Below are 21,211 nucleotides of genomic sequence, written 5' to 3'. Positions count from 1 at the left end.
GTCAATGGAAAGGATTATACTGGGGCGCCTACAACTACCCATCGTTTTTGCCCATAAACAAAGAGGGATTTAGGATGCCACATTAACACAACTGCAAGTGGTAACCAGACAAATTCAGCATTCTGAGGATTATGGCAGAATTTTATTTATTGATTTTAGTTCGGCTTTTAATACAATCAGGACTGACATTGTATTGAATTGACTTTTTAAACTTGATACCGATGGACACCTTGCAGTGTGGATCAGAGACTTTTTATTTGACACACAGGCTCTGTACAAGGCAGCCTGTGAGGTGTATCATTTCGAACGCTGAGGTGCCCCAAGGTTGCGTTTTATCTCCTCCACTTTTTTTATAGAAACGAAATACAGATCTATGACGGCAACTTTTGTCTTTTTAAGTGTGCACATGACAAGGAAATGGTGGGTTTATTGTAAGAGATAATAATGAAACAGAGAGTTCCTTCAAAAGTCACATCAACAGTCTATTAACATGGTGTCAAGAGGGGGCTTTGCACTGAAATGCTAACTAGACAAAGGAACTTGTTGTCAGCAATAGCGCATCAAAATATATCGGCCAATTACAATTAAGGACCAAGCTGTTGAGATGCTCAGTAGTTTTAAATATTCAGGAGGAATTTTGGACACTCACTTCAATTTGAATGTGCACTTGGACTACATTTTTAAGAAGGTAATGTTAAAACTGCTTCTTTTAAGGAAACTGGATTTGAGCAAAGAAGTGCTGAGGATGGTTTACACCAGTCCAGTGGAAAGCATAATTTCCTACAACATCACATGCTGTTATGGGATTCTTGGTTATAGGAGGAAAAGCAAGCTCAGAGAAATAGTAACCACAGCCGGGAGATTCTACAGAAGCCCCAGAGACAGTTGGTGGAACTGTGCACCATACAAACCAGGAGGAAAGCAACATTAATAGTTAAGGACCCTTCATATGCTTTGTTGAATGAATATGTAAATCTCCCTTCAGGACACGATGTGGAGTGCCCACAGCAACGATTAATATCCTTAAGAGATCTTTTATTCCATCCTCTGTCATACTAATTAAATGACTTTTTATTAGATTGTAGTGACTGCTGCTGTTTGTACAATGTGTATTTAAGATACTGTGTGTATTTATGTATTGTTGCACTTTTATCCTGACCTTTTACTTTTATATGCCATCTTATTTATTGTCTTTATCTCATCATTTTAAATAAATGTATGTCTGTGAAGCCAAAGTCGAGTTTCCACAAGTGGACAATAAAGATGTCCACTCTATACTAAGTAACTAAGTAAATAAAGATATGATGTCCCTGTCCTTCTAATACTGAGCTCCTGTTGGTTTATGTACGAGTTGGGGGATGTTTGCTTTTTGTAGCTGATAGAATATATGGATAGCATGTAAATAAGCATCTTGGCTGTCTACATTACAGTTACAGAGTGGATGTGCAGGTGTGCCTCACCATTAGCTCTTCGAATGATCCTCATACAGATTTAAGATCATATGTGTATACATGTGTAGTGACTATGGCTATGTTCAAACTGTGTCTGGCCCAAATCTGAACTGTTACATCAGAATTCATGTGACTTTAACATCCCTCACCTGAATTGAGTGCCTGGCTGCAAGACTCTTGTCGAGAGGTGTTGACGGGTGAAGATAAAAGTAGCCCTTGACATCCTGAAATTTTGGATGAAATCTGTCTCTGTGAAGCCGTTCAAGTCAAAATCTGACCACTCCTGGCTCCGACTCTGTATCCACAAACACCTTCATACAGAGGTACAGCCATTGTTCCACAAAAAGCCATGATTAAAAAGTTGTCAGTCTCTCCTATTTACCGGTTTGCCTCACCATCAAAACTCGATCCCCCGAGCACTAAAGCTCGTGAACAATGCATATGCTAATCAGGCAGCTTCTTAAGATGAGAACAGAGTATTGGTATTTATTCAAAGACTGCTGCTTCTTGATTGATGTCACACACTGTAACACACTGCTCTATATTGTTCATCTGTCATTTACTTTATTACAGTGATTAGGAAAACATTCAAAATCATCCTGTGCTTTCTGTTTATCCACAGATAAAGGGAATCAACTTGACACGAGCTGTTTATTGCATTGTACAATGCTGCACAGAGATCAAAGGCTGCATAAAAAGCCAGTCTCAAAATCTTGGTCTTGTTCAGGGCTCTTGTTTTGGTCTTGTACAGGGGTCTCACAGTCTCGTTCGACTGCAAGGGTCTCAAAATCTTGGTCTAGTGTAGAGTCAGAAAGTCTTCACTTAACGCAGGAGTGTTAAAGTGTTGGCCTAGTGCAGGGATGTCAAGCTCTTGGTCCAATGCAGGGGCCTAAAAGTCAAGTCTAGGTCAGAGGTAGATACCCCTGCAGCTGCTGCCCAGTGACATTGATGTATTTTCAATGGATGGCAGCAAGGTGCAAGGTGTTGTCTGAGGTTGAACCACAACACCAAAGGCAGAACACAGACAATGGAGGATTAGAATAGTAAAAAGGATTTATTGTTACAAAAGTGGACATTGTTCACGGGGGGATTCCTAGTTGATCAAGACAGAGAGTGGGCAGGTAGGTGAGGGGGGTCTGCAGGTTCTTCAGGTGGAGGAAAATAGATTAGTCACTCCAAAAGCAGAGGCAAAACTCTGAAGCTGTAGTAAAGCTAATGCAAGGAGAGACTGATATGACACAGAGGGATACAGGAACACAGGGAAACACATTTAAAGACTTGGTCTAGTGCAGGAGTACCATAGTCTCGGGCAGATGTAGGAGTCTCAATGTGTTGGTCTCGTACAGGTGTCTCAAACTGGGTGGGACCGAGACATCGAGACTGACCTTTCATAAAACTTCCGGTCACATTATGGCCTGAAGGTGCTTTCAAACGGCATACCTCGGCTTGCTTCTCCAGGAGCATAATCTCATGTGGCAAAACTCTTCTTAACATTTACAACAGTACGCTGGCCACAAGGAAGAGGAAAAGGAAAGACAAGTTGCTCAGCCTCAGAGTATAAATAAAGCTTTTTCTTTTCAGTTTCAGTTTGGTAAGGCTTGAGCGTGCGGCAGGAAGCGCTGCATGCAAAAGCTACGATAAATGGCTGTCATTGTCCTTCTGCTTGTTCTGTTTCCTGTTTTATTCTGAAATACTTACCTCTCTGCTTATATCAATAACTCCACTTCCTTTCTTTGTGCTCTTTTCCCTCCTTTGTGATTGCTGATTAGTTTCACCTGCCCCTCATTAGCCTTCCTTTCCTCATGTATTTAAATCTGTGTGATGCTGACAAGGCTCAAATACTGGACTCAATTGCACGACTCAGACACTTCTTTCAAAAACAAAAGGCTTCCAGCCGATTTATTACAAAACTCAAGGTGATAATACAAAATAGAACAAAAGGTGTCAAAAATGCAAAGTACAAAAGAAATACTGAAGTACAACAAAAAGCGCTAAGGATATTCTCAGGAGATAAAACCAAAAACAAGACTCTTTTACTATAATGGAGATTCACGAGGACAAACGCTGGACTGACGTGTAACACAGGGTTGGCACGAGACAATCTGGCACAGGACAGGGGAAACGCAGACATTATATACACGAGGTAACAAGGAACAGGTGGAGACAATCAGGGAGGGGCAGACAATCAAACACGCGGGAAACACCAAGAAGTCAAGGGCCTGAAACGAGAGGAGAGTTAGTTTTCACAATAAGACAGGAAGTGCAAGACACAGACCAGACAACAGTGAACAAAACCTCAACAGACCCGACGAGACATAACAATCCTTTTCCTTCACTCCTTACCAGTTCATCTTCGAACATTGTGACTCCAGCATTCCAGCTTTTCCCTTGTGTTTTTGCTCCTGATGATCTTCCTAGAGTTTGGATTTTCATGGACTTTGCCTGCTTTATTGGGCTTTGAACTTGCCTGCTCCCTGTCAGATTTGTACACTTGTTTCGCCTGCCTTATCTGGTTTTTGACCCATGCCTGCCTGCCTGAGTTTTTGGCTTTGTGTGTGAATTATTTCATTGAATTGCTTCTGGTCTGCCTCTAGCGTCTGCTGACTCTCCTCAGACTCTTGTACTCTTCTTTGTTACTCTCACTAACAAATCCCACAATCAGGGGCATCTGGAGGAGTTTCTCATGATGATGCTCTGAAACCGAGCCAGGGTCTAAGCTGATGTTGGAGCTATTCAGTTTCACATCAAAACAGTGTGATGGATAAATATCTGGTACTTTGTCAGTTTAAGGCTTTAGAGAAAAAACAAAAGCACAGACTGTAGAAAAGCAAGGCCAGTCTTAAGCTATCTAGGTTATGCAAGCTAATTATATCTAACTTGCTGACCTTCCAAGATGAGGGATGTTTGTGTAACTATACCTCCAATGTGCCTGTGATTCATCGTGTGCAGGTGTCCTCAAGATGAACTGCTCTGAGCCTCTCCTGCAGCAAAAATAATTGGTTTAAACACACTTAAAGAGTCAAATAGTTCTCACCATGCTGCGAGGACTAGGGAGTAAGTTGTACTGAGCAGATACAGGCTAGACTCAGTCTCTCAGTCTGGATGTGAACATTGAGACAACCCAAGTCTCAGGACATTCTTTTAAAAGCATCATGTACAGATTCTCAATCATTATTGACAGAAACACACTTGCACTATATTGGCAATGTAAGAGGCATGAGGGTATGTACTCTAAGCCAGTCACATCACTGTCCTCATTGCTCTGAAACAGCTGTGATGCATGAAATGATGACAGAAATAAATAATTTTAAAAATAGTTTGGTGAAGTACTGTAGCTATATGATTGCATCGATCTGACACACAGGAGTAATGAGCTCCGGTAATCTGAAGTCTCCTGTAGTAGGTGACCAGTCTGATGTGTGCAGATGTGTGTGTGGTTATCATGTTGCAGCCTGGTGGACGGTTGCCATAATGGCACAGTACTCTCCAATCAGAGACTTTAGATTTATCAACACACTGTATCTGTTCCGCTGCCCTTAGGTGGCTGCCAAGATTTAATGAGCTGATTCAGAAGCTTCTTGCACCGTATAAATCAGCTGTAGATAAAAGATACTTAAGATATATATATATACAAGATCTATGCAGACTGCTTTACTGGCATTTCAGCTTGTTGATGGCAATTTAAATGCATTTACTACACTGGTTGCTAAACTGACATGACCACCACTGACTCTATGGTGTTGTAATGCCTATTGTAAGGAAACCAAACTGTCTGTCAAACTGACAGATAAACCAAAGCACTGCTCTAGAATATGTGTAGTCCCTGATACATCAGTGAATAAGAAGTATAATTCCTGTGTAACTGGCAGACTTCCAAGCAGGGCCTGCTCTACACAGCAAGAGGAAATATTCTTCTGTCTTTCCCTTGCTTTGCCTAGATATACATAATGAATGGAATTCCCCACAGCTATGGTACCTTGAAGGCATCAGTGCACATCTTGGGATACTTTGAGGTACATGATGTTGGCAGACGGAAGCACTGAGGAAGGTCTGATGTGTGTTTTTGTGTTGACCACATGCAGACAGCAGGATTAAATGCCACAAGGGCTCCGTGTTTTCTGAGTGTTACATGTCAAGCAGATATCACATGGTGTCAGAAGTGGCATGAGTAACTGGAACGGATCGATAGGTTCATCCGCAGAAGTTTAAGTTTGCCAGCCTGGGAGAATGGCCAGAATGGAAGCAAAGATATTTGTAATGCAAGCCATCAAGCTTCAGAGAGGCATCAGAGAGGACGGGCAAGTCCAGGTCTGCTCGTTCACTTATGCCATGGGCAGCATAGTTCAACAGATATTCAACTCCTTCCAGTCAGAAGAGGAGGAATATAAAGACCACAATGCTGTTTTGAAGAAATTTGACGGCTGCTTTATTCCAAGACAGAACCAAATATATGAAAGAGCATGCTGCAGGAACATACATAAGGGCTCTGTAGGAACTAGGAGAGAACTGTGAGTTTGTCCAGAAAATAGTTGAACATATCCGTGATAGGGTGCTTCTGGAATTGTCTCAAAAGTTCCAGCTCATTGCAGACTTGACACTCGCACAACTTATCCATGCAACTTCTCTGGTCCAAGGAGGTTGCTAAACAAAATAGTCTCCAATCCACCGGAGCTGCAGACAGCTAACAAAGTGGTGTGCTGCTGTGGTCCTGGTCCTACAGCCTAACAGAACAGAGGTCCGGTGCCCTGCAGACTGAAGGAAACTAAATTGTGCAGTGGAATAGGGAAAATATGTGCCATCTACATTAAAGGAAATCTTGCCATGGCTCTCAGAGTCTAAAGGTGTCACGTCATAAGTCGTCGTCAGGGGATTTATTAGATTCCCCAGCACGAGGATAGCTGCAAATAAGTCACTTTCATTAGGAAACCTGTGACCTACTGCTACAGGAGTCTCAGGGAGCCAGAGGCCAGGCATCCTCCAACTGCAAGATTACAAACAAGGACAATGACTGCTAACTCATTCTGTTGTTGAAAAACTGCATTTGAACAGCATGCAAATCATCTAATATGATCTCATTCGCCTTGTTACATTCATGTGACCTTGAAATTGCTACGATCACTTGATCAATAACACAATGTTCCTGTCTTTTCAGGAACAAGCAGACTTGATTCAAACAGGTTTGTGTTTTTTCATAACTCACAACACGTCTTGTGGTTCTTGTATGCAGCTGTGGTTTAGCATACCACAGCAATATATTCCTGCCATGTTTGAGTTCTTCCTCATTTCCACACTGTGTGTAATAAGTGTGTGCGCGTGTGTGTGTGTGAGAGAGAGAGATTGTGACAGGTGGTTAAATTGCCCTTAAAACAAAGAAAATCACCTTAATATGAACAATATTTGCATAGAATTCAGTTGAAAAGAGGATTTGTTGCACAGTTTTGTGCTGTTCTTTGCAACATTATGTTGAGATATTTGTCATCAACACTGGCTTTGGTGTCAGTGCCTCAGAATTAAAGAGCAAGGGCTTCTTCTGACACTCACAGTCAGTCAGCTGCACTGATAGGGAGGAAGACATGGTTGAAAAGGCATGGCGGAGAAAACAGTTATCTCCCACTAACAGTAGCCTCAATAATAGAATTGAAACAATAATGCATGCTAATGTTGTTGCTTTTTATGGCTCATACACAAACACACACCTCTCTCTGAGTACAAAAAGTCCTCGCCTATTTACTATAGCAGTTGAAACAAGTCTGTCAAGTGAGGGGGAGGTACAGACAGGGTAGGCCTTGGCACTATCACAAATCACCCCAGGAATGTTCTGAACTTTATAAACATTGATGGTATAAGAGTGTTGGTAGTTTGCAGCCTTCTTCCACTTGCATTTACCCAAAATACAAATTTTCAATGGAGTGTGGTAGATACAATAGGTTTCTCTGTCGTGTTAATAGCAGACATAATTTGCTGTTTAAGGCATAAACATTCACTCCTGCAAAAAGGCAGCCAAACTACTGCACTTTTACACACTTGGAAAAAGTCCAAGTTAAGCATACGGTACACAAAAGCAAAGGTGATGTAAGGCAAGTGAACAAGCCTACGCCAAGTGATCAGTGCCATCCAAGGTGCTGTATGCATGACTGGGATGTTCACAAATCAGTGCCAGAAGCCTGTGAAACCTTCTCGCTTTAGATTTAGAGCATCTCTTTATATGGCTGTCGGAACTGATGTCAGTAGCGCACCCAAATACACCGCTTGGCTTCACCGTCAGATGTCTGCATTGATACAGTCCATGTGCATCTCTAGCTTGTTCTTCTGAGGGGATTAAGCTGCTCTACTATCAGAATATCACTGCCACATGGAACGCTGCATAATTGAACGTCGACAAGGATTAGATTAGATATCTCATGGCCAGTCCAGACAGCCTAGCACCTGGGAAGTTTCAGTGACATCATCGTGCATAATTAGCCATGTGCTTGTGTTTGTGAAAATGGGAAGATTTAAGAAGGACAATAAAAACACAAATATGCCTCAGAGTAGGAGAATTTAATTGTAGTCTTATTTGGGATGTTTGTTTGAATTATAGCCAACTTTTGTGAGCTTTGTTAAAGATAATAATGATCTGAGGACAAAGGATGGGATTCATTTTATGTGCTTAGGATATTTCAAAAATCAAGATTCAAGATTCTTTATTGTCATTGAGCATGACATGTCAATGAAATTTTCATTGCAACCCCCATGTTAGAAACAAGATAATGAGAAAGATAAGAAAGATTAGAAAGAATAAAATTAATTAACTACAATAAAATAAACCAACATGCAATAAAAAATATTCGTAAATGCAAATAAAAATATACCAGAATGAAAATATACTAAGGCAATAAAATATACGAAACAATAAAATATGCCAGTGAATTTACTTATTATTTATATATTTTTCCTGTTTATTTCCAGTGCATTCGATTGAATTGTGAGTAAACGGCATGGATGCCTCTGTCATCCATCATCTGCTATCAGCTATTGGACTATGGCTTACCTGCTTATCTCTACTCACTCTCTACAGTCTTGCCCAGTGCAAACAAGTAGTGAACAGATTCAGGGATAAACTGATATTTATATCAGGTAGATCCCCCTGCAGGTGAACAGAATGTAAATGCTGAGTCTGTGTTGTCTAGCTAGCTAAAGCTAAAGCTCTCTGGCTCTTACTGTTGACCCAGAGATAATACCAACTTACATTGAGATGGATCAGGTATCATTTGTCATACAGATCAGTACTGATGATTATTTCAGCATCTTAACACCTCTTTTTTCAGGCTTTTTTGTAGACAACATCTCTGTTATTACATCACTTACAGCCAAAGCAAGCAGATGTTTCCAGAGAGAGGCACTACCTGCCAATCATCAAACAGCAGATGAAGTTAGACCCTGCAGCTGGCCCAGCATGTACTGGCGGAGGTACCGCAGGCAAAGATGCCAAGCAGGAACATCACACAGCCCAGTACACTGATAATTCTGGAGAACCAGCGACTACTGTAAAAGTTGACATCCAGGGAAGACTGCACAAGGACTGGGCATTTAGACACCTGACCCACTACCTTCTCAAGTCAAAGTACCCTCCCTGACTATGAAGCAAAGTGAGAGAAAACAACCCAAGAGCTCTTTGAGAAGTGGGGTGAAGGATGGGCATCCCAGCAAAGACAGAGGAATGGCACATACTCCTGGATCACGCCTTGAAAGGGAAAGTTGTCCGCAAACTGAACATGTTTAGCAACATCATTTCCAAGGAGTACAGAGAAAGGTTTGGTGAAGCTACAGTCAAGTGAGCCACAGCCCTGAGAAAGAAAGGATGGAGGGACGAACGCATCAACAGGCTCTTACACAACAGGCAGAAAAACAAAAACCCTGAAGATGACGGCACGTGCGGACGTCCCTCTCTGTCCCAATGAGCACCTTCCTCTCTGTAATTGACATTCACACTGAGCACAGGGCCCCCAGTCACCTCATAAAATTTGCAGACGACATGACTGTGGTGGGTCTCACCCCCCACAAACATGCTATGGAACATATCTAGGTGTAAAAATCAACCAAAATATCAGCAACAAACGAGTACCGTACTTTATGGCCTCTATGAAAATATTGATATCCATGGATGGACGTACACTTTTGAAAAGTAATCATAGGAACACATACATAGCACTCGCATTTTCAATAAAACCCAGTATGCTTTGTGGATGCTTTGCCAAATACAGTATGTTTCCCAAATGCAGAACTGAGGATTAATGGCAATCCTGTCATCCAGTTGTCAGCATTTAGTAACATGAGTCAGTAGGTGTGCAACGGTGTCGTTTCAGTTCTTTTGTCAGGTGTGAAACTCCACTATCAATCACCATACAGATGCCAATACAATGTACAATGATGTGTTGAGGACATTTCTTCACAATTCCCCAGAAGAACCCTTGTTGTATGTCCTTGAATTAATGAGAAATGAGAACCAAGTCATGAACTCACATCTGTCAGATGGAGAAACAAGATGCTGTATATTGTGAACAAGATCCAAGACCTACCAAGCCATCAACCCAGATGCATCTGTCCTCCTACTTACTTATCCCAGCAATACACTGTACACTGAAGACCATTAGAGAATACTTTTTCACGGTTCCGCTTGTCTTCTCACTGTCTGTGAGTGGAAATGGGACAGTGGAGCTGTATATCGCCTGAACAGTACGTGTGTTGCTGTCAGACTGGCATACAAAACACACAGGAGAAACATGGACATGAATCCACTGAACTGAGCTCACTGATAACATTGTGTCTTGCCTTGTGCCACTGCAGAAAATACAGCTGATAAGTAATGAATAGATAAATGACAGACACAGAACTTAAAGAGAAATAAGTAATTTCTGACCATATGTTATGATTGGATGTTGGCAGCCACACAATAATGTACAATATAGTAAAATAGGGATGTTACAGTAAATCACAGTAAGGAGATGTACCAATGTGTTTTGTTTTTTTGCATTGAACGTATGCACATGTGGGCACTCCTAATTTATTTAATGTATACCCTGTGCTTGGGCAAGGCATCAGAGAAAGGTTTTGCTCATCAATGACACTTTCAAAATTCTCAGACCCATTCAGTTTAGGGTAGGCTGTTAGAATAAGACTTTTAAATTCAGAATCTCTCTTTAACCTTATCTGAACAATTATTACAAACAGTTGTTACAGATGAAACAAAGAGCTATGTTCCTCAAGAACATAACATGCATGCATGCACACGCATGCGCACGCACACACACACACACACATACATATACACACACACACCTCTTTTGTACCAGCTTTGTTGAAAGCCGGAGCCATAGCGACAGCCCCTATTTCCCACTATATTGTGCTGAACAGAGTAGTTTGGTAAGCTTAAATTTTATTTTCCAAAATGCATGTCACTTTGTAAGAGAGCATACTAGCTAGCTTCTAATGGTAGCTAGGTAATGCTAAGACTTCCAAGAAATATTGTTACAAGCTAACCTAACCCCATGATGTTATGCTAAAACGCCAAATACATCGAAGCATTGCATGTTCCACCCAAATGAGCAGGGTTACATTGAGTGATGCTAACATTAGCCATCCATATTACCATATTACCAACCCACTGAGGGTGTCGCTCTCTGAAGATCAGCACTCCATTTCACTGACAATGTCAGAGTTGGACATTTTAAGAGAGTGAAAGCCAAGCCAAAATGCTTTCACTCATGTTCCTAAAGTGGATTTCTTGGTGCCTAAACAGTGTTGAAAAAGAGGCAGATGTATGGGGCAGATGCGGCTTTCTAACCAGGAGCTAGTTACATCCCACTTGGCCCCAGCATCATGGAAAAGCAGTGGAGGAACGGGAAGGCACAGGAGATATATCAAATCCAGGTTTGTATCTGTTTTATAATGATTTTTTAAAATGTATTATGCATGTGTAAGGTGTCTCACCATAATTAATATGCAACATTCATCTTTGCATGTAGAGTTTAATATTCTGGCTAACTTTGGCACATTTACATTCAAAATAATATTAACTTCCTGATGAATGTTGTGTCAGTATTTGCTGGATATAAAATGTAAAAAGTAAAACAATAAATGTTTTATCGTAGTTTCGTCTGGACATCTGTAGGGCTTCCTTTACATTATTTGTTCTCGCTTAATGAGAGCTAATTAGCATTAGCTCATTTGCTAACAGTGTGAAGTTCCCTTGTCATGTGAATTACTGTAACTGTCCTGACAGGAATTTAATCCAAACATGAATTTAATGTTGCAGTACTACACAACGAATGATTCTAGTTACCTTACCCAACTTATTGGAAAGGCGGCCAACAGACTGGCATTCAGTTATATTCATTTTTTTTAATTCCCCACCAACACCAAGACATAATTCCCCTTGTTTCCAGAGTAGCTGAGAAATTGCCCATGTGTGGTTGGGGTCTGACATCTTACTACACCCACATCTGACTCCTCGCTGGGCCTGCTTCAGTATTCTCTTCTTGCACAATGTAGTGTGACATAAGTCTATTTCACAAGCTGCACGTCTGTTTACTTCCTGCCAACTCTAAAGCAGCGTTGCCGTCACTTCCAGCCTTGATCACAGTGCTTTTATGTCCTTAAGTTTGCTACATCACTGTTCACAGTTTGCTTTGTTCACACTGTTGATAGTATTTATAAATTGTTTTTCTGTCTAGTTTGCATGCAAATATAGCTGGACATACAACTTAGACACCTTTTACAGCGATCGGGGTCAGAGCTTAACCGCTTTCACAGCTAAGTTATGAAATCAGGCTAATGTGGTACACTGAGTGACTAGCTAAAGTCGCTAGTGGTGAAGAAAAGTGAGAGTGAAGTAACTAACTTAAGGATGAAAAAGCACTGACAAGATAATCACTAAGGCTGGAGGCGAAGGCAACATTAATGCTGACTTGCAGTTTCTTTAGTCTCCTTTCAGTCAATTAAAACTGTTGACATTTTGATCTTTATCAGTTATTGTTTATATAGAATATTTCAGTCAATCCGGTCTAGCTAACCTTTAACTTTATCTTATGACTATTTGATGAAAAACACAGGTAAATGATTAAGAATGCAGCCGTACGGAAAGTGTCTGGTCTCACGGTCTCGTGGTCTCATGGCATCCGTTTAAGGAACACATACAGATTAATTTTTCTGCCAAATCAAGTTCATTTTGATGGCGACGTGAAGGACAAATAAACAGAGTTTTTCATCAGATCATCAGATATATCAGTTAATTAGCTGGCCAGCTGCTTACTAGGCTGTTGTTTATGATTCAAAGGCACTCTGTTTGGCTTTTACCTCGTTAGCTCACTATAAATAAACTTGCTATCTCGCTGAAATGTAAGCGCTTTGCCAGACAGTTTGCTCTGCTACAGTTTCACGTGGGCATCCGCCCGCAATTAACCGACACCTGCATTTACAGACACGACTCTCTCTCTCTCTCATGCACACACACACTCACACACACCGTGTCCTGACTGTGCTGTGCTGGTGAAGTCCTGATATGCACGCAGCACAAGAAACAGAACTGCTGCAGTTAACGTAAATAGAGATTTTTGTAAAGTTTTAATGTTTTAAACTGCATTTTAGTCTCATCCTTTTCCATCAACAATACTGCATGTTGATATTGTTACAGTGATACAGTTAGTGGTCAATGATGTCAGCGCCATCTCGTCTTCACCTTGTCTCATTCGTTGAAAAACAAGGTCATTGACAGACATATTTCGACATATTTTTCATTGACAAAATCTGTGCTGCTTCCCAATACCAACACTTCATCAACGTTTATTTAAATCTTTGTGTCCTGAAAGCTAATAACCAAATCTAGAGTTCCTTCATGTATTGAACGTACATCAGTGGCATATGACTGCACCACTCTGCACGCTGATATTAGCTACTAGCTTGGAGCACGGCATGAATATAATTTAAAGTAGTGTTAGCTGTTGGCTATTTACGAACACACAGGGCAAAGGCACAGGACACAAGCCCTTGTTGTACATCCATTGGAACAACACATTTTGAATGTATGTTTAGACGTTCCTGTGCAAAATTCTGATGCTTCATTTTGTGGTATGGATGTGGAAAAGGTTTTTTCTGATGACTCTCTCATGAAGGTAATTTTTCATACAGGTGTTGCTGCTTGGTATGATGGTGTATCAGCAGTCCAGAGTCTGCTAAATCTTCCTAAAGGTGTTTTGCAGTAAAATGGGGGTTCCCCCGCAATCCAACAAGTTTTCAAGGTCTTCCAGATCTCAACTTGACCAACTGACTTGGCAGCTGTTTTGAGGAGCCATGGCTCCTGATAGTTGGGACGAGGCTCATGAGTCAGTGGCTGTATTTAAAACCGCCTACTACACAAGCATTATGTACTGATTTGGCCAAAATGTAGCATGCAGTATGCAGTATGCAGACAAAGGCTGAATCGGCTGTATGCCAAAAATACTTGGATGTCATACTGATTCTGCAAAAATCTCCAGTATGAATTGGACCAGTCTACCTCGCCGGCTGTGTACCACAATGCAAAGCACTGGTGCGTTCACAACAGCCAGACAGCAATGGGAATATTTTCTAAATTTTTGTATTTGCTATTTCATTAGTAAATTCACTTCTGGCAATTTTTAAGACAAAAAATTAACTTTGTAGATTTCGAATGTTTGGCAGTTTTCCCAAAATTTATGGCGAATCAAAAAAGTGCATTTTCAGAGTTGAGAAGATCTGTAAGCGCCTGCAGAGGTAGCTAGCGAGCCAGCCACCCAGTGACGTTCACAGACATGCTGACCCACAGTCACACAGACCACTGCAGCCAACACAGCAGACTTCAGCAACAATGGCAGGCCCACAACTGAAAGATTTTTTTTTTTATTGACAGTACAAACTGCATACTGTATGCACCATGTACAGCAATAGTATGTAGTAAAAGCTTTGAAATTTGCATCACCTGGAAAAGTCTGGCCTTTTCTGATGATGACAGTGAACAAGCCACAGTCCTAACAAGCTAGTTTAGGTTTTTTAGGTGTGAGACATCTAAAAAAAAAAGTCATCTGAGGTTTTTTAGGTGTGAGACATCTTTAAAAAAGTCATCTGAGAGCTCAGTTCTTTTGGGGTGCCAGACTTTTGCGTGGTGCTCCTTTCTTTCCTTTTTTTACTCTGAAATTTTACACAACAAAAATAATACACTAATCTTGCTTAAAATCTGGAAGAGAATGTTTCATCTTCACCTTTTGGAGATCAGTTCATCTTCTACTCACTTAGCTATTCACAGTAACACACATACGCACACACACATACACACACACAAGCATGATCTGTGACATCACAACTGGTCTGAAGTGTACTGACAAGTAATGTCAGTAAAGATTGTAGATTATTATCACACATTATAGATGTATATTTAATTTAATTTAACCATAAGGTTTGTACTCATTGTGAGATTTATGTTTTCACATATTGCCCAGCCACATCAGAGACACAGATACATTCATCTGATGATGCCACACAGCTGGAAGGTGGGTGAATGGACGGATGCATGGATGACTGTAACAATATTGGGAAACAAACTGTGACAAAGACAGATTGATTATAAATCGAAATAAAAGGAATTATCTACACAGTTAGGCTTGTCAGTTACATATAAAAACACGTGTACGCATGTGACCATGCAGTAGATATTTGAGCATGCAGTACTGTTACAGATTTGCAGGATCAGCAAAGAGCACTATTACATAGCAATTGTAATTTGAAAACCAATTTGGCCACCAAATTTTTAAGTATAAGCTATGTATTAACCATGTGGTCTCTGCAGTAGTCGAGAGGAATCACACTGATCGCACTACCTTGTAATTAAGAATGTCAAAGAGAAACCCATGAAGAGAGAGGATGGCCAGCTGGCCAGTTCTGACGTGGGTTTCTACTTCATCCATCCACGGCATCTATCCGCTTTCAGTGCACACAAAACATGGAGCCTTCAGGGTGGACAACCATTACCTTGTAATAAAGCCTAATATAGCACAAAGTAAACAGAACCGAAGCCTGACTGCGCTTTAACTTACCTCCATTGCATGGACATCAGCCACATATCTGATGTAATGTTAGTACAAAGCGATTATTAAATTAACATCAGCGGGTGCCTCCAAAACAAACGTCCTCTCATGAACGTTTGGACATGTGAGCGAACCAGAGACTGAGCAGTCTGCAGTCTCAAAGGAAACGCAAATGCTCTTTCTCTAAAGCTGCATGATGTGGACGAGCTGGGTAGTTTTTTTTTTTTGGCTCCAACAGGGACCTGACTCCAAGGCTGTATCCAGTTCTCCTCATTACCTTACTACAGGTACCAAACCTAGATGGTAATGCACTCAACAGCTATAGGCTGATATCCAACCATCCACTCATCAGTAAGATGCTGGGAAAGATAGTTTCAGTGCAAATAACTCCTGGAGGAATTTCAGTCAGAGCATACCAAAGCACTGAAACTGCTCTGACTAAATTCTGATGAAAATAAGGCCTCAGTTCTTGTCCTCTTAGACCTAAGTGCAGCATTTGATGTATGATTGGCCATGATACCTTAATTAACCATCTTGAACAGTTGGTCGGTCTTTCTGAATGTGTGTTAAAATGGTTTCAAAATTACATCAAAGGGAAAAAGTTTTATGTCAGTCGTGGAGATCATGTGTCTGAGAATATGACATCTGTTCAGGGGTTGCACAAGGCAGCTGCCTCGGTCCATTACTGTTCTCACTATACATGCTGCCATTGGGTGACATCATCAGAGAGCATGGTGTGTGTTTGCATAGGCAGTCCCTAAACAAAAAGAGATTTGCTGTTTAATAATCTGGGGAAATTAACTCCCTGGATTAAATCTGACGTTGCATGTCTTGATGTTATCCTTGATCCAGATCTAAGATTCAAGTCCTAGGTAATGAAAACCTAATTTTTCCACCTTAGGAACAGCTAAAGAACGATCATTTACAAACCAAAAAGATGCTGAAAAACTGATTCATGCCTTTATTGACAGTACTGCACTATTTACTGGCCTCCCAAAGAAAACCTAGCTTGGTTAGCATCAAGCTACATTGGAAACTCCCTTGTTCATTATTTGTCTTCAAGAACACTGCCATCATGTGCTGCCGGTCTATTGGAGGTTTCCAGCAACAGCAAATACAGGGACGCAGCCTTTGTCAATTACACCCCAAGGCTCTGGAACACACTACCTGTAGATATCAGGGAAGCCAGCTTGCTGAATTTTGGCTATGACTGTGCAGTGCTGTACTTCTTTAGAAATGTTGTATTTTACTTGATTTTATGCATTCTGTGCACTCTATTTTCAACTTTATATTTATTACTGTTATTCAGTGGGTTTTATTTTCCATCACATGTTATGCACTCTCTTTATTCTCTTTTAATTCTTATTTTTATGTTATTTTTACTGTTATTATCAAGTGGGGTTTATTCTCCATCTTACTTAAAATAATTTTATATTGCTGTTTTTATGTTCAGACTGTGTCTTATTTATGTGAAGCACGCCACACATGTGATTTCTTGAAGCACTTTGATCTTCAACTCTTGTATGAATGGTGCTGTATAAACAAAGCTTATTAGTATTATATTATTGATATAGTAGAGACAATGTTGCATTTGGGGCAACTGTGATTTATTCAGTGTCTGCTAGTAGTGGCTTAAACACTACAAATGTGTTTCTTTAATGGTGCATTACATTTTTGAAAGCAGTAGGAAGCGTGAGAGGGAATGGTTGTCTGCCATTGTCTTTGGGCTTCCAAGGGCTGAAGGTGGCGCCAAAATAGGATGCACAGATGTCAAGCACCTAGGGGACCACCTTTTACATGAAGCCCTTTTGGGACCACCATGGAACCTGTGCACAAACCAGACTAGGACTCACATTTCAGCTTGTTTTTAATGTTGGGCCAACAAACAAATACTGACTGGGACTATAAGTTTAGTGACCTACATGAAATACTTTTGGTGGTTGGGAATTACACAGGCAGACACTTAATCTGTAAAAATAATAACAAAAAAAAGCTATATACATCTGAACAATGTACAATTAATTTAAATAAATTACAATAACACTGAAATACATTACATAGTATTGAACTAAATAACAACAACAACAACAACAACAACAACAACAATAATAATAATAATAATAATAATCCTGCTGCTTTCCTTGAACACCCACCCACACACACACACGCACACACACACTCACACACACGCAGTAAGTTGGAGCAGCATGTTTCCTGCTGTCGGCATGTAGCAGGCCTACTGTAAAGACAGCCAGCCGCCATCGAAACAAGAAAAGAAAAAAACAAAAAAAAAAACTTGGGAGTTTGTGTTCAGGGCGAGGCTTATTCTGTTCGGTTCCTGACCGTGAATCGGCTCTCTGATTCCCCGTAGCGATCAGCCGGAGTGCTACAATTGTCAGTTTCACTAGTGTGTCGCTTTTTTAAAGCTTTGTTTTCGGCTCCATGTTGAAGTTTTTGCGTCCAGAGCACAGGGTCTCATAGCCGCGCACGCCGCGAGCCCGCACTCCTCGCGCTCCGCGCTGATATTGAACACAGCGCCGCTCAGACACACGCATAGCTCTCGCCTGATTTGCACCAGCGCGGGTCATTTCAGGTTAAACCCTGGCGCTGTGTCCCGTTCAGTTTAGCCGACGGAGATCGACACTGATTCCAGGTGAGGAGGAATGCACAGGGAGCGGGACTCCAAATAATATTTGGATACGAGGTTCGTCTTGCATATGCGGTATGTTTCATTTTTGGGATATTTTTTTGACATTAGTGTAGCCAGTGACAGCCCCTCCAAAAACTGGGTGCTTGACAGTACAGCAGCTAGGTGGCCGTACGCTGCGCTGCCTGAGCTAAATGTTCATATTAATTTACATGCTTTTCACATGACCACCAATGTGTTATTTATGTCCAACGGAGGGAATAGTGTTCGCCAAACTTCATTGAAAATTTCTGCAATTCGGTGCTGCCTTGCTAATCGGCAGACGGTTCACACCTGGATGAACATGACTTGGAGCTTTTCAGAATCATATGACTCTGTGTGACGATTCGGAGTACAATTTATGCAGCAAGTAGTACTTTATTCCTGTAATATTTAAACTTTATAATTGGTTAACACTGCTTCCTGACGCCCACGATGGTGTGTTTTGTCGGAATGAGATAGCAGGAATGAGAGGAGAATTGATCAAAAAAGTTTAAATTGTATTTAATTTCTGATGGATTTTAGTCACGCCGAATTGAACACTGCCTCGAAATAATTCGGACGCGTACTTACAGATCCGTGTTATAGTTCGTTAGTTGGAATAAAAAGCGAGAGCACATTAAATTGATTGATATTTGGCTCGAGGTTCTGTTAGAACAACAGGACGACAGCACGTACCCGGACTAGACTTAAAGGAGTTGGTTTATGGGCCCAAGTTATCGTTTCCCTCGTAGCCCAGGGCGTCCTATCAGGTTATGATAACACTCGTCTTGCAGGGTCTGCTTCACTCTAACCGCTGTGGCCTGAGATATATGACAGACATTTATTTCAGCTCACCATTCTGATGTAACCTTTGCTTTCGCTTTGGCAACATGAACTTCACTGAAGCGCTCGATCAACATCTGGCATGCAAAATAAGCAATCTTTTCACAGTGCATTAGTGACCTTAAAGGTTGGACTTCTGAACATGACAGTTCAGTGTTATGTCACTGATATTGCACAAACGTAAGTCTGACTTGTTTGCTAATGCGTCCTTTGTCAAAATGTGTGGCATTAGTCCTGGGGAAAATTTGTTTAGGAGTGGAAAGTTAGCTAGGCCTGTTTACAAATAAACACAAAGTGTCCCGTTTGCCTTGCCGTTGTTTGCAGACTCATAGGTGACATGTTACCATATGAGCAGAGAATGATGCCTTCAAAGGCTGTCAGGAAATACGACAGTGCTCCTGCATGAACGATCCAGCGAGCTGGCTGTGGGAGTTTTTTTTTTTTTTTTTTTTCTGGGTGTCGAGATGTGAAGTTTAGAGGACGGGTAGCATTGAAACAATGATAGCAGCGCGTGTTGTTAGTACTGTTTATGATATCATAAAAGGACATTGTCTTCCTCAGTGGTTAAATGACCAGAAATTTTGACATTTAATTAGTTAAACACAGCAGCAGGCAAAGCATGTCAACCACTGGCCGGCTTCTGATTTCACTGGGAGTGAATATAACCTGTCCATCATATCAATTTTGCATTTTAAGAAAAAATCACTTTCAAATGATGTTAGTATTGACATTTCAAAGACATATTTTGATAGTTAAACATTTTTTTATTTTTGCGCATCATTTATAATCTCTACTAATTTTAAAGATAGCATAAGTATCCTTGCAGAAGTGCATGACAGTTCATATTTTCATGATGTAATGAGGGAGTTTCCAAGGAGCTGCTGAAGACAGCATCAGTTCTCAGCTGAGGGTATTTAAGGTCGTTCAGTCTGCCTGTTTGCTGCTGTTTTGTGGGAGCCGGTGTGGACATCTTCAACTCACAGAGCAGGCTTGTGTCTGCAACAGCACAGCCGACAGAATATATATTATTGCAAATTTGTGTAGAGCGGGTTTTTAAAATTCTGTCATTTGTGTACATGCAGGGACAGTTTGTGGAAAGAGGCTAACAGCTGGAAAGCTTTAGCATTGTATGTTCAATCCAATTGCAGGGGAGGTTTTAACAATACTGTTATTGATGCTGTGTATGGATGCAGTTCTCTGACTGGTTCTTTTGCATATTTTTTTTAAGAGAAAAAATGAAATAAATTATTAACTGAACAGCACACATTTCTAAACAACCGTTTGGATGATGTTTATCCATTTCAGATTGAATTTATAAACACACCCATATTTATAGCTAGACAATCGGCTGCCTAATGGTTACTCTTAATCATTAACCCATGTTGTAGATTTCAGTTAACTGTGGGTTCTAGGCTGCAAGCACGCTGTACATATACCTGAAGTGGATGAGGCTGAAATACGAGTTAGGCAGTCGAAAGCTGCATTTCCCTGCATGTATGTGATGCACTTTTGCCAGATGTGCCGAAAGGTTGCTCGTGTTTCCGCCCTTACATGTAAAAGACTTGTTTCAATTGTGGCAGCGAGCATTGTCATCATCGACTGTTGAGCATTTAGTTCTCACCGCCATTCGCACTAAGAGCAGGGTCTGTGTGTGCATGTCTGTGTGCATGTGAGAGAGAGAGAGGCAGAGAGAGCTGGCCCCGCCCCTCGGCAGGCTCAGAGAAAGAGCTCTCTTTGGATTGGGAATAGCAAAAATGCATCATAGACGAATGTCGTAATCTTATTGCAAATTACAGACGGAGTTGGTGAGATAAAAGGTGCAAGACAATGTCTACGCAGCCTAAAAAAATAGGAAAGCTATTTTCTGATCTGGTCCAGGTGTGTAATATTTAGGGGGATATATTCAGGGGCGCCACCAAGGGGGGACCCAGAGGCCCCCTACCTGGCCTGCAAAGCAAGTACCCCCTTCTCCCCCCATTGCATGTGCATAATAAACTTCTCAGATGCTGCCCAATCACCTGTAAATGAGCTCTGTATATGTACAGAAAGAGCAGGTCTTCTTTCACGTAGTCCGCCATGTTGCCCCGCCATGTCTCTACAGTAGGCCAGAACGGACAAACCAAACACTGGCTCTACAGAGGGCCTTGCACATTTTACACAGCGACTGTACGGGA

General features: G+C 41.1%; 1 protein-coding gene across 8 annotated transcripts in view; it reads left to right on the top strand.

Annotated features, from left to right (window-relative positions):
* Positions 1-17,820: 17,820 nt before the first annotated feature.
* thrb (thyroid hormone receptor beta) overlaps positions 17,821-21,211 on the top strand; it is a 107,800-nt gene continuing 104,409 nt past the window's right edge. For 3 of the 8 annotated variants that reach the window (XM_041954915.1, XM_041954914.1, XM_041954908.1), the window contains exon 1: positions 17,821-18,179. The gene's annotated coding sequence lies outside the window, so the exon portion shown is untranslated. Of the gene's footprint in view, positions 18,249-21,211 lie in introns of all 8 variants that reach the window. The other 5 variants (XM_041954912.1, XM_041954911.1, XM_041954907.1 and 2 more) reach the window with 2 other exon arrangements.

Source organism: Chelmon rostratus, chromosome 16 (genome assembly GCF_017976325.1).
Source record: "Chelmon rostratus isolate fCheRos1 chromosome 16, fCheRos1.pri, whole genome shotgun sequence".
Classification (NCBI taxonomy): Eukaryota; Metazoa; Chordata; class Actinopteri; order Chaetodontiformes; family Chaetodontidae; genus Chelmon; species Chelmon rostratus.
This window is presented reverse-complemented; position numbering and strand designations above follow the sequence as displayed.